We start from the raw sequence: 15,588 nt of genomic DNA, 5'->3' as shown, positions 1-15,588 counted from the left end.
GAGCTCGAAGAGGAGAAAGAGAGCTTGGAGAGCTTGAAGAGACGGTGATGCCACGAGCTCCAAGAGACCCTCGTCCGATGGAGACCTTCTACAGGCGACGACGACACCCACGGTCTGTCCTACTGGGCGATAACACCATCTAATGGAGGTTTGACGCACAGGTGCGTCTGAGGAGAGCTCGAAGAGGAGATGACGATAGAAGAGAGCTTGAAGAGACGGTGATGCCACGAGCTCCAAGAGACCCTCGTCCGATGGAGACCTTCTACAGGCGACGACGACACCCACGGTCTGTCCTACTGGGCGATAACACCATCTAATGGAGGTTTGACGCAGGACAGACACAGGTGCGTGCTGTGGCGGTGGCCGTTCGTGAACAACGACGCGAGTGTTACGCTACGTTTGGTTTAAGAAAAAATAAAAGAAAAGAAAAAGGATAGAAGAAAAATATATATATGTATTAGATAAATAATTTAAATTAAATATATAAAATTATAATATTTTATAATATTTATAAAATATAATAAAATATAAATAAATAAAAGTATTTATATTTTATTTTATTATATGAGTATTAATGTAATTTTATACCATTATGATTTTTTTTTTTAAAATTTTTTTATCCAAATAAAAAAAATTTTCTTTCTCTATTTTCTTTCTATCTATTTTCTCTTCATCCAAACAATACACAAATAATTCTACTTTTTTTTTTCTCTCCTCTCATTTTCTTTCCTCTTATTTTTTTTCTTTCTATTTTCTTGGGAGTGGATCCTCTCCAGTAAAGAAAAAACTGGATGGTGTCAATTGTGATCTCTCACCCTTCATTACACTCTCTCTCATATTTAATTTTGGCCCCACTTATAAAGTTAATGGTGAAAGATCACACTGCATTTTCTCAAGTGTTGAAAAAACTGGAGAGGATCCATTTCCTATTTTCTTTCCTATATCCAAACAAAACTTAGTGAGTGGTTGTGCGGTGTTAGTGAGACCCAATCGAGTGAGGAGAAAATTGTAAACCCCGCTAAAATCGGTAAATAATCTGTCAATGAATTGAATTTTAATTAAAAAAATTAGAAATGCAAAACTAATATTAAAATAATATAGAACTCGTTAAAACAAAAATTCCGATACTAATTTCGAAAAATTCGACCTAAAATTGGGCCAAACAAACCGAACCGGGCGAACCAGACTCGAACTGGATCCATGGGCCCAATCAAGCCCTTATTTAAGCGTCTCCTTTTTCCCCAACTTAACAGATCCACGCAGCAACATTAAGAGAGGAAAGGGAGAGCTTTCCAAACCTTAGCTTCTTTAATTAAACTACCATAACTTTCTGCTCCGAGCTCCGATCGCCGCACCATTCGCGGCCACGCGTCCAGCGCGTCGAGCTCTACCTTTCTATTGGATCAATTTCACTAGTAAACCTCTTATTTGGTTCAGAATCTCTACCCCTCTTTTTTTGGTGAAATTAAAAACCTATAGTGAATCTTGTCCAATTTTTGTATTCTAGGTTCAAGTTAGCTGAGACTTGTGGACTCAAGCTATTGAGCATATGGGTATGGTAAGGATACCCTAACTCTAGCTCAATCTTGTATTTATAATGAAAAAACTGAAATTGGAACATGTATATGTATTAGGTGTAGATTAAGTGAGTATATATGCATTGGAATTGAATTGGAAGTACTTGGAGGCTTATTGGTGGTCAAGGCTTATTTTGGGCTGTTTTGATTGAGCTTGGAGGGGCTGTGTTTTGCTTGTGAGGCTGCCTTGGGTGAAATAACGTGATCGGCCAATGTATGATTTAGGTTTCGCGCGTTTAATATGTAAGGTTGTGTGAAAACTGAGGCTAGTGTCTTATAGGATAAGTTGAAGTAGTTATATGCATTAAATGTTTAGTTTTGTGGTGATGTTGGATAAGTTGATGATTGAGTTTGTGTTGAGATTAATGAGCATGAGTTGTTGGTATTGTTGAATATGTGCTTTTGACATTAGTAATGCTGGGTGGTGATGTTGTTGATATAAGTTAATGAATTTCTATGATTATGACTTGTTGATTCATTAAAAATGATTTATGGGTAGTTATTGATGAATGGAGGAGATGAGTTAATAAATTCTAATCATGGTAACTTGTGGTTGAAAAGGGTGGATCTTGGAATAATATATATGTTTTATGAAGTGGTATGAGTGTTAAGGTGGAAGTAGTTAGTAATGATGAAATAGGGCTTGATATATGGTAAGTGTATAGGTTTATTGGATAAGAAATGAGAAATTGGTGAAAAATGGGGTTCGGAATATTTTGGTAAAATATGAATTTTGCTGAACTTTGATAGTCCATATCTTGCTCTACAAATTTTGAATAAAGATGAGGTTTGTTTTAAGTTAAAGAGTGTTTAACAAGCTTGAGATTGGTATAAAGTTTGCGGAAAACCGAATTTTGTAGAGAAAGTTATGGATGTCGGAAATTTGGTGCGAAAAACTGGATTTTTGAACATTGCAGCAGAACCAAGTTTTCTGGTGTGTGCCCATGCACAGGTCTGTGCACACGCACCCAGCTGAAGCAAAACTCTACTTGTGCATACGCACGTCTCTGTGCGTACGTACGCCTCTGTGCGTACGCACACCTGGCATTTTTTATAAAGTGTGCGTACGCACGTCTTTGTGCGCATGCACACACTAAGGTAGGGCTTCTGTTGGTGGCGCTAACACGGGTGAGGCGCTTGCACACTTAGTGATGTGTGCGCACGCACACATACGTGCGCACGCACACATACGTGCGTACGCACACATCCTGCTTTCTTTTTGGGATGTGCGCACGCACAGGTGGGTGCGTACGCACACGCCCTGTTTTTCAGCACCTTTATTTTTCTGTTCTAAACATAATTTTAAAGCCTAAAACCCTATTTTTTCCCTGTTAACCTTAGATTCTACTAGCAAGCTTAGTAAATAGCAGATGTTAGGATTTTAAGGTAACTTGAAAATGAAGAAAGAGGTAAATATGATGAGTTAGGTAAAGAAAAGTGGTTATTGAATGAAGTAATGATGCCATGGCTTGATAAATGATTATACAATGATTATGAATATTAAATGGTTTATGAATGATGATATCTGAGATATGAGTTTTTTGGGTAACAGAACCGTGGCTCATCACCACGTGTTTCAGGTTGAATCTCGATACTCTGTTGACCCTACGTCGTAAGGGTGACCGGGCACGTATAAATTTCCGGGTATGGATAGCCCCATTGAGTGATTTATGAATGAATGTTTGATGATGAATGATTATGAAATCTATGCATAGACTCATGGGGATGCGCGACGGGGGACAGTCTAAGATTTTCGGACTTGTCGGGTTGGCTGGATAACCGACAGATGAGCCTCATCAGCCATAGGACAGGCATGCATCATGTGCATTTGTTTGTTTTGGTTGTTATGCGCTACCTGGGATTGCCTAACTGAACATATGTATCCTACTACTTGTATACTTGTTACTTGCACTATCTGTTTCTTACTTGTCTGTGAATTTATTTGGTTGCTTGTCTCTACTGAATTTAAGAATGACGGATGAACGGAGGAAGGGTGAATTGGTTAGGTGATAGGTGTTAGGTTTTAAGCAAATGAGTATAGGGTACTTAGATTACCTACCCCTTTTTATGGCTTATGTTTAGAGAATTAAGTTGTTTTAACTGTATGTTGGAGTTCTAGGATTGCCTCTGGCATTCCTAGGACCTTATTTATTATACGCATGGCACTTTTACCATGCTGAGAACGTCTGGTTCTCATCCCATACTGTGTTGTTGTTTTCAGATGCAGGTCGAAAGGCTCCTCGCCAGGCGTCTGGATCTTGGAAGCGAAGTAGTCCTTGGGTGTATTTTGGTTTTCTGTTTGTATATATGTATATATGTATTTAGCTTGCTCTTCAAGAAACTTGTTTATTTTGCTCCTCTTAGAGGCTACAGGAGAGTTAGGGTTTTATTTCTGTACTTTGATTTTTGGGATACTTGTATATGTATGTATACAACGGCGGATTTACGGGGGCCTAAGGTGTTTTTTTAAAAAAGTAGTATTATTAGTTTATTATTATTATTATTATTATATTTTAATATATTACACACTAAAAAAAATTACATGTTAGTAACTTAATATGTATAAATTATAATGTGTATTATAATATATTAGTAGCAATTAACAAATAGGTTTAAAAAATAAAAATGTATAAATATATAAATAATTAAAAAGTTATTAAAAAATATAGGTTTGTATTAATGTAAAAAAGTAACAACTATAAAAAAAATTTTTATTTTGACTCTTTCTATGACAATAGTAATAATTGAATAGACTTTTTAAACAATAAAAATTATTAAAATAAGACTTTAAAACAAGATAAAAGATGTATTTTTAGCAGATTATATGATTATATATGTTAAAAAAAATGCTTTAAAATTTATTTCAGATGATAAATTGATAATTTTAGTTATATAAAATATCGCAGAACCAATTTAAAAATACCAAAATCCTAAAGTATGTAGTTGAATGTTAATTTCTATATAATATAATTATTAATTTTGACTTATATACTATAAATTATATTTTGTTGTTTTTTATTTTATTATATTTTAATTTATTTTGTATTTAATTTGGCCCTCCTCTTATAAAATTTCTAGATCCGCCACTGTATCGGCCAGCCTTGGCTTCGCAGGTTCAGTCAGGAGCTAGTTATGCTATATTCTTGGCCCTCTTTACTCTCTCTCGTTTATTTATATCTTGAACTTTTAGGTTTCTTAGCACGCAGGTGACTCCGTTCTCTGAGTGTTGCACTTTTTATTTTACAAATTTTGTTTTACCCATTTTTCAAGGCTCCTAGTTTATTATTAAATTCCTTCTGCTATTATACGTATGTATTTTATTTTTAGAGGTCGTAGCGCCTCGCCACCTCTGTTTTACATCCTAGGTGTAAAGCTCTGTGTGGTAGGGTGTTACAGAATTAGGAAGGGATGGGTAGTTAGGATTTTTTCTTAAGAGAGGAAACAACGTCGTTTGGGGTTCAAAAAAATAATTGATACATTTAGTCACCTACTAAAACTTTGACCATAGACCACTTTAGGTCACCTCTAAAACCGTGAACATAGACTCCTTTTAGGTGACCCTTTTTCGTAAAACTATGATCATAGAATCTTTTAATCAGGCTGTTGACGATCGAATTTTTACTAGTAAGGAATTCACAAATAAGTTCTCGTTGCAAGTATAGTTTCTAAACCAACAAAGAATCCTTTCATACAAAAATTTGGTTGTCACAAGTAATAAACCCCTAATAAAATTGATAATCGAAGTATTTAAACTTCGGGTCGTCTCTCAAGGAATTGCAGGGAGGTGTATTATTATTAGTTATGGAAGATTATCTTTTTTGGGGTTTTTGAATAAGGAACAAGAAAAGTAAACTGCAAGAAAGTAAATTAATAATTAGAAAACTCTTGGCAAGGTATGAGAATTAGACGTCCTATCCTAGTTATCCTTATCAATTGTGATGAGAATTGTTCATTTCTCCCACTTAGTTAACCCTTAACTATGAGGGTAAGTCAAATGGATAAATCAATATGAATCCTCAAGTCCTAGTCAACTCCCAAGGAAAGATTAGAGTTAGTAGAATTCAAGTCAATTAGCAACTTTCAATTGTCAATCAACAAAGGAGTTTGATAACTCAAGAGTCTCCAATTAATCAATCCAAGCTAAGAATGTAAAAAGCTAAATTAAAATCATAAATATGAAATACCTCAAATTGCATTAAATAAAGAAATCAAATCTAACATGGAGTTCATAAACTAAATTGGGAAAATAAATAAACTAGAATGCTAGAATAAATAAAAGCAGAAGAGAAACCAAATTAAAGGAACATTGAACCTGGAATTGAGAAGAAATAAACCTAAAACTAAGAGAAATCCTAAATCCTAAAACCTAGAGAGAGGAGAGAGCCTCTTTCTCTCTAGAAAACTACATCTAAAACCTAAATTATGAATAATGAGAAGTGTGAATGAATGTTGTATCGGTTATTTTTGTGTTTCCCCCATTCTGCAGCTCTTATTCTGTATTTTTCGGGCTTGGAACTGGGCCCAAAGGAGCCCAGAAATCACCCCCAGCGCTTTCTGCAACTTTCTGCACGTGGCGCATGTCACGCGTACGCGTAGGTCACGCGTACGCGTCGTTTGGAGAAATTCCTTGTCACGCTTACGTGTCACTGCCAGCTTCTCAAAACTTCATTTTCTTGTGTTCCTTCCAATTTTGCATGTTTCCTTTCCATCCTCTAAGCCATTCATGCCCTATAAAGCCTGAAAACACTTAACACACGGGTCACAGCATCGAATGGTAATAAAGGATAATTAAAATTGACAGTTTAAAGGCCTAGGAAACATGTTTTCAACTATATCACAAAATCAGGAAGGAATTATAAAACCATGCAAATTATATGAATAAGTGAGCAAATAATTGATAAAAACCACTCAAATTAGCACAAGATAAACCATAAAATAGTGGTTTATCAGCTGTCAATTATAATCCCGATCCAGTTGACCCAAGTTATCGGGTGATAAAGTACCTCTCGGATTTACTTGTCCAAGTCTTTCCTTAAAACAGAAATATCACAGGCACATAACTGGGCCCTAATCATTGGTGTTCAAAGCCTTATAACTTTAGATTTCTTTGATCTTTTGAGACTTTTTTTTAATTGCTTCAAGGAATTGATTTGAATTCTCATAATACTTCTTCAAAATTTTATTTTTGAAGATTCTTCTTCTGTTTTCACAAGATTCAAATATTTCAAATTCATCAAATGTAATCACCTTTTTTAAGCACCACCACTTCCGTTTGAATTCAATATTCAAAATTTTCATTAAGATATCTCCCATATAAAAGTGATTGCTAGAGGAACAAGCATTCAAATTTTAAATTTTAAAGAAAAAGAAAAAAACAGAATATGCAAAGCATACATGAAAGGGAAAAAAGGAAATAAACAAAAAAGAAAAAGAAAAAAAAAATACTAACCACTAAAATATGAAATTCATCTTACCCTAATCTTATTAGTTACTTGTTTATTATCACTGTCTTCTTTATTCTTCATTTTTCAGAGGCTCATGGTGTTACCAACACCAAAGTAAAAGGCTTACACTAAATTTAAAATTTAACAAAGTTTAGCAATAAATAATTCAAATCATATAAAGAAACATACGTGCATGAGAAAAAAAAGAGATAAGATGAATGCAACTATTAGTGAAGGAACAAGTAAAATAAAAATAGGGTAGAAATCTTAAAAAAAAAACATAAAAAAAATAGAAAAAAGAAAAAAGTGAAAATTGATTTTTGAATTTTAAAAATCTCTAGATATCCCTTTTTTTTTAGTTTAAAAATCAAGAACAGAAAACAAGAATTTGAAAATACGATTAAAATCGTTTTGAAGAGGATGCATGTGATGACTTTTTTTAAATATTTTATTAACCTAAAATCAATGATCCAAAATTTTTTCTTTTTAAAAACACAATGTGAACAAAAAAAAACACTCAAAGAAGAATGAAGAAGAAGAAGAAGAATGCAAATATGGAATGCTTAATTAGAAAAAAAAAAAGATAAATACTTTTTCTTCCAATTAATTAAAAAAATACTTTAATGAAAAAGAGAAAAAATACTCGTTGATTGAATTTTCTCCTACAATTTGATTACCTCTTTGTAAACAACTTCCTTTGTTGGATTAAGCCTTTTTTGTGTTTACAATACGGATTTAGAATCATCTTCCAGTGAGATTTTGTAACGCACATGGTGGGGCTTATTCCTTTGGTGTTGGTTGAGAATGTCTTCTCTATTGAACAAGTTTCTACTGGCTTCTTTTCTTTGTCCTCCTTAGATTGTTGTGGCAAATTGAATAGAGTCTTTTTATTGGGCAACTCTTGGCTCAATGGATTAGCCAAATTGCTCTCTACAGCTTCTTATGATTTGCAGATATATGGACCTTTTATATGAATTGCCTTATATTCTTTCGTAGGATTTTGCCTTTTTGTTAGTTGCTTGGCAACATGTGATAAACCACTATTTTATGGTATATTTTGGATTGAATTGAGTGGATTTTGTCAATTATTCTCCCACTTATTCATGTAAATTGCATGTTTTTAAGTTTTCTTTCTAATTTTGTGCTATAATTGAAAAGATGCTTTCTAGGCCTTAAAGTCGCTAATTTTTAATCCTCTCTTATTACCATTCGATGTCGTGATGTGTTTGTTAAGTGATTTCAGAGTTTATAGGGCAGGAATGACTTAGAGGATGGAAAGGGAGCATGCTAAAGTGAAAGGAACACAAGAATTTGGAGATTTGAGAAGCTGGAACCGATGCGTACGCATGGCTGAAGCGTACGCGTGACCAAGCCATAGTCCAAATGACGCGTACGCATGACTGATGCATACGTGTGGCTAGTGAATTATCAAAGCGACGCATACGCGTGACAAGCGGCACGTGCCTCAGTAAAGGGAAAAACGCTGGGGGCGATTTTTGGGCTGCTTTTGGCCCAGTTTCAAGTCTGAAAAGGAAGACAAGAGGCTGGGGAGTGGAGCTGGAAGGAGAATTCATCATTCATTTTACACATTTTTAGTTTTAGATAGATGTAGAATTCTATAGGATGTAGGGTTTCTTCTTTCATTTTTCTCCTTAGGTTTAGGTTTCAGTTTTATTTTAATTTAGTTTTCTCCTACTTTTATTTGTTCTAGCACTTTAGTTCACCAAATCCTCTTGTTAATTTCTTTATTTTACAATTTTAGTTTATGAGTCCTTTTGTTACTCTCAATTTCCTTTCAATGAAATTTTATGTTTTCATGTCTCTTGATATTTGCCTTAGTTACTATTATTGATTTCTTGTTTATGTTAGTCATAGCCTTTACTACTTCTTACATTTTGTGATGTTTAATTTTATTGCATGCTATGTGTTTGATAAAATGTTTCTTTTAGCTATAGAGTATATTTTTCTATTCTTGGCTTGGGTTGGTAACTTGGGTGACCTTGAGTTGCTAATGTCCAAGCGATTGATGATTGATGTCCATTGACACTAGCTTTCACTAATTCGATTAGTGAGTGGCTAGGACTTTTGGATTGGGATTGATGAAGCTCATTTGACTTTCCTTCAATTGTTAAAGGATGACTAAATGAGATTGATCCCTACAACTATCATATTCTGGTTAGTGACAAGGATAGAGATCCTTAACCATTAACCCTTGTCAAGACCTTTTTTACCATTTGAGTTTTCTTTGCTCTCTCGCTATTTACATTTCTTGTTCCATATTTCAAAACCCCAAAAAGAAGTATATCATAACCAATAATAAACACACTTCCCTGCAATTCCTTGAGAGACGACCCGAGGTTTGAATACTTCGGTTTATTTTTATTGGGGTTTGTACTTGTGACAAACAAATTAAACGTTGATCGGGGATTGATTGTTGGTTTAGAACTATACTTGCAACGTGATTATTTATATGAAATTCTAGACCGACATAAATCCTCTGTCAACATGCTCCACTTGCACCTCTAAATTTCTGATGGAAATTTCTCGATTTTTGAGGTTTGTTCTTGTTTCTTGCATGAAATCTTGGACTTGTTTCATGAAGCAGGCAGTGAATTGAGATAGTTTTTCCACAGCAAGTTCAAGAGATAAAGGTTCTTGAAGGACTTGATATTCAACATTAAAATTTATTTGCTTGTTTGGCACGTTGAAATATCCTTGTCCTTGATTCTACTAATTAAAAATTGAGTAGTTCCTCCATTCAGGAAAAGTGAGTAATTTCGTGGTTTGGATGGATATCTCAATGGATTATACTGCCTTTCTTCCACTTGTTTTGTGAGAAAAGAAAGTTGTTGCATCATACGTTCATTGTTTGCTAGAATTTTTTCCATAACATTTAGCTCCATCCTTCCTTTTACACACGAATAAGAAAAGATCAAACACACCTTGCAGTATACAAGAAATAGAGAAGAAGGATAAAGAAAATAAAAGAAAAGAACATAGAATAGAAGAAAAGAAAGTAAAAATAAAGAAACTGAATGTGAGACAAAAAGAAAATGAGATCTAAGTTAGGATTTAATTGGATCATATGTTGTCAATCTCAACTAATCCCCGACAACGTCGCCAGAAACTTGATGAATGAAAATTGAAGCTCACGGATACTAGTAAGTGCACTGGATCACTCAAGTAATACCATAGTGAGTGAATATCGTTCCCATGAAGATTAAAGGATTGAGCAAGAAAATATCATATTAGATACCTAATTTGATTAAAAGAACCTGAATTGAAGAGGGCAATATTGAGTCTTGTTAGAACTTTAGAGTTTGAACGCTTGAATGCTTATGGACAGAGAACTTGAATATTGATTTGAGAGAAGACAATGATGGTGAGAGTCAGGAGTTTCGGAGATGTTTATGCACTTAAAGAAATCAAACCTTGTTTACTTATCTTGAAGTATGCAATGATCTTTCATGACAAATCTTTAGTAACTGATTTCTAATTCCTTGGTTTCTCAATTTCTCAATAATCAATTAAGCAAAAAAACTTATTTAGATTCAAATAAGATTTAAAAGTAGTCCTTAGGTCGAATTATATGTCACGTATTCAAGTTAGTCATGTCCAGTTAAATCTTAGAAGAAAAACATAATTTTCAAAAGTTGTTCTAATCCAAATTATATGTCACTTATTCAAAATTAGAGTGATTGAAAATCATGTATGTGTCGCACACTAATTGAACCACTATTCCTATCTGAATTCAAAGAGTCATGTGAAAGAGTTTTCAATATTTAATTCAAATATCAAATTTTTCAATTATAATAAAAGAATTCAAAAGGAATTAGCATACCTTCTGATGATACTAATCCAAATGAAGGATGAATAACTCAATCATAAAATATATCAATGCAAGACTTCAAAATAAAATAAACATAGATTAATAATGCATAGAAAACATAAACAGAGCTTCTAACCTTTGACAAAGAATTAGTTACCTATGGAATGAAAGAAAAACAAGAAAAAAACTATGTTGAGGAAGGAAATGGGATTTAGATCCGAAATCATCCTCTTCGATGCCCTCTCTTCTAAACAAAAGTCACTTATTTATATCCTAATTCTAGAATATAAATTCAAACTATCCTATCTCATCTTTCAGAGAAAAAAATAAGATAACTAATTACTGACTTCAAATTCAAATCAAAACAATAATTCAAATCAAATCCTAACAACCAAATCTTTTATGTTTCTAGAAAGAATTAATAACTAATCTTCTAGAGTCTTCAATATTTTAAATATGATTAAGGCTTCTAATGATGTGGATAATTGAGATTGGACCTTAATTTATTTGCATCCTAAGAGTTAGAATTGTCTTTGCATCCTAGAGCCTCTTTGGACTTCTTAATGTTGTCTTAAAGCGATTCTTTAAGCGGACTTTCAATCAATAATCTCAGTCTAGTTAGCCCAAGTTATTGGATGATAAAGCACCCATCGAATTTACTTGTCCAAGTTTTTTTTTGAAACAAACATTACAGGCACATAACTGGGTCCTAATCATTGGTGCCCAGAGCCTTATAACTTTGGATTTCTTTGATCTTTTGAGACTTTTTTTAACTGTTTCAAGAAATTAATTTGAATTCTCATAATACTTGTTCAAATTTCTGTTTTCGAAGATTCTTCTTCTGTTTTCACGAGATTCAAATATTTCAAATTCATCAAATATAATCACCTCTTTCAAGTACCACTACTTCCGTTTGAATTCATTATTCAAAATTTTCATTAAGATATCTACCATATAAAGTGATTACTAGAGGAATAAGTATTCAAAATTTAAGTTTTAAAGAAAAAGAAAAATAGAATATGCAAAGCATGCATGAAAGAGAAAAAAAAAGAAATAAATAAAAAAAATTCTAACCACTAGAATATGAAATTCATCTTACTCTAATCTTACTAGTTACTTGTTCACCATTACTGTCTTCTTTATTCTTCATTATCCAGAGGCTTATGGTGTTACCGACACCAAACTTAAGGGCTTACACTAACTTTAGAATTTAACAAAGTTTAGTGATAAATGGTGCAAGTCATATAAAGAAGCATACGCGCATGAGGAAGAAATGGATAAAATAGATGCAACCATCAGTGGAGCAACAAGCAAAAGAAAACAATTTTTGATGCTAAAGAAAAAAAAAAGGAAAAATAGGGGTAGATATCTTTAAAGAAAACATAAAAAAATAGAAGGAAGGAAAAAGTATAAATTGATTTTTGAATTTTAAAAATTCCTGGATGTCCCCTTTTTTTTGAAGTTTCAAATCAAGAACAGAAAACAAGAATTTAAAAACACGGATTAAAATCATTTTGAAAAAGATGCATGTGATGACTTTTTTATAGAAAATATTTTACTAAGTTGAAATTAAAGAACAGAATTTTTTTTAAAACACAACGTGAACCACAAAAAAAAAGGTGAAAGAAGAATGAAAAGGAACAAGAAGAAGAAGAAAAATGCAAATATGGAATACTTAATTAGAACAGAAAAGATAAAAAATTTTTCTTCATCTTCCAATTAATTAAAAGAAAAGACTTTAAAAGAAAAGAAAAAAAAATACTCACTGATTGAATTTTCTCCCACAATTTGATTACCTCTTTGTAAATAACTTTCTTTGTTAGATTAAGCCGTTTGTGTGTTTTCACCACGGGTTTAGAATCTTCTTTCAGTGAGATTGTGTATACGCACATGGTGGGACTTATTCCCTTGGTGTTGGTTGAGAATGTCTTCTTTGTTGAACAAGTGTCTGCTGGCTTCTTTTCTTTTTCCTCCTTGGATTGTTGTAAGAAATTGATTAAAGCCTTTTTATTGAGCATCTCTTGGCTCAATGGATTAGCCAAATTGTTCTCTACAGCTTCTTCTGATTTGTAGAGATATAGACCCTTTATATGAATTGTCTTACATTCTTCAGTAGGATTTTACCTTTTTGCTAGTTACTTGGCAACATGCTCCACTTGCACTTCTAAATTTCTAATGAAAATTTTTTAATTTTTGAGGTTTGTTCTTATTTCTTACATGAAATTTTAGAATTATTGCATAAAAGAGGTAGTGAATTGAGATAGTCTTTCCACAACAAGTTCAAGAGATGAAAGTTTTTGAAGGACTTAATATTTTAACATTAAAATTTATTTGCTTATTTGGCACGTTGAAATATCCTTGTCCTTGATTCTTCCAATCATAAATTGGGTAATTTCTCCATTCAGGGAAAGATGAGTAACTTTGTGGTTTGGAAGGATATCTCAATGATTATACTGTCTTTGTTCTGCTGGTTCTTTTGTGAGGAAAGAAAATTGTTGTATCATACGTTCATTGTTTGCTAGAATTTTCTCCACAACATTTAGCTTCATCCTTCTTTTTACACACAAACAAGAAAAGATCAAACGTACTTTGAGGTATACGAGAAATAGAGAAGAAGAATAAAGAAAATAAAAGAAAAGAATGTAGAGTAGAAGAAAAGAAAGTAAAAATAAAAAAACTGAATGTGAGATAAAAAGAAAACGAGATCTAAGTTAGGATTTAACCGGACGTATGTTGTCAATCTCAATTAATCTCTAACAACGACGCCAAAAACTTGATAAGTAAAAATTGAACCTCATGGATACCGGCAAGTGCACCGGATCGCTCAAGTAATACCACAGTGAGTGGATATCGTTCCCACGAGGATTAAAGGATTGAGTAAGCAAATATCAGATTAAATACCTAATTAGATTAAAAAAACCTGGATGAAGAGGGTAAGATTGAGTCTTGCTGAGAACTTTAGAGCTTGAATGCTTGAATGTTTATGGACAGAGAACTTGAATGTTGATTTGAGAGAAGACAATGATGGTGATAGTCAAAAACTTCGGAGATGTTTATGCACTTAGAGAAATCAAACCTTGTTTACTTATCTTGAAGTATGCAATGATCTTTCACGACAAATCTTTAGTAACTGATTTCCAATCCATTGGTTCCTCAGTTTCTCAATAATCAATTAGTTGTCAGTTAATTAATTAAAGAGTTTAAGCACAAGAACTGATTTAGATTCAAATAAGATTTAAAAGTTGTCCTTAAGTCAAATTATACGTCATATATTCAAAATAGTCCTGTCTAATTAAATCTTAGAAGAAAAACACAATTTTCAAAAGTTGTTCTAATCCGAATTATATGTCACTTATTCAAAATTAGAGTGATTAAAAATTATGTATGTGTCGCACACTAATTGAACCACTATTCTTAGCCGAATTCAAAGAGTCATGTGAAAGAGTTTTCAAGCTTTAATTCAAATATAAAATTTTTAAATTATAAAAAAAATTAAAAGGGATTAGCATACCTTCCAATGATACTAATCCAAATGAAGAACGAATAACTCAATAATGAAATAGATCAATGCAAGACTTCAAAATAAAATAAATGTAGATTAATAACCCATAGAAAACATAAACACAACTCCTAACCTTTTGATAGAGGATTAGTTACCCATGGAATGAAAAAAAATAAGAAGAAAACTATGCTCAGGAAGGGAATGGGATTTGGATCCAAAAATCATTGTAACACCCTGTTACCCTAAGCCTTACCTCGTACCGTAAAGTAAAGGATAACAAAGTGTCATGACAGTTCTAAGACTCATATATATATATATATATATATATATATTGTTACGGATCCGACCCACGGATCCACGATCCGGGAACAAACCCATGTAGAAAAAATAGTAATACTAGAAGCCCGATGAAGGAATAAAAGCTCAAATTGCATAAAGAAGAATTACAAAGCGCGAAGCATTCACACACGAAAACTAAACGTATAGGTACGAATCAGAACAAGACATAATATATGTAAAACCTTGTAGATAGCTCCAGGATACACAAGGTAATAGTTAAAATAAACAAGATATATGTATAAGTATGATATACAAAAAGAGGATTAGTCACAGTCTGCGGAGTTTAGGCCGGCTAGGCAAACTGAATACATCAGAGTTTTGAAATTTAAAACAGCAACAACCTATCTCTCAAAGTTTTTAGGAATAAAGCCTCTAAGGCAACAAAGTTACATAAATACAAAGGATGAGAGAGCGACTATATCAAAATAAAGCAGAATAAAACAAAGATGAAACCATACTCCACTCTGTCACCATCTCGCAACTCACTGAGGTGGGTTATGACCTGCATCTGAAAAACAACAACAACATATGGTATGAGAAGCGGAGGTTCTCGGTATGGTAATAGTGCCCAATATATAAGATGTAAGGTTCCTAGACGCCAAAGGCAATCCTAGAACTTCTCATAGATACAAATATTTAAGCTTAACAAAACGAAATAACTTAAACCATAAACCATAAACAGGGTTATCTAAAACTTAGGGAATTTCTAACTAATACTAACAACCGCTGTATCCCACAGCCTTCACCAACCTAACCTCCATACGATCCCATCGCCACCGCCTCCCGATCCTCCTCCACACCAGTAAAACACATTTAATGCAAACAAGTAAAGCACAACTAGTATTCAGGTATAACAGATAAGCCAATTAGCATTTAGACATATTATTCAAATAGGCA

Source organism: Arachis ipaensis, chromosome B06 (assembly GCF_000816755.2).
Source record: "Arachis ipaensis cultivar K30076 chromosome B06, Araip1.1, whole genome shotgun sequence".
Taxonomy (NCBI): Eukaryota; Viridiplantae; Streptophyta; class Magnoliopsida; order Fabales; family Fabaceae; genus Arachis; species Arachis ipaensis.
This window is presented reverse-complemented; position numbering follows the sequence as displayed.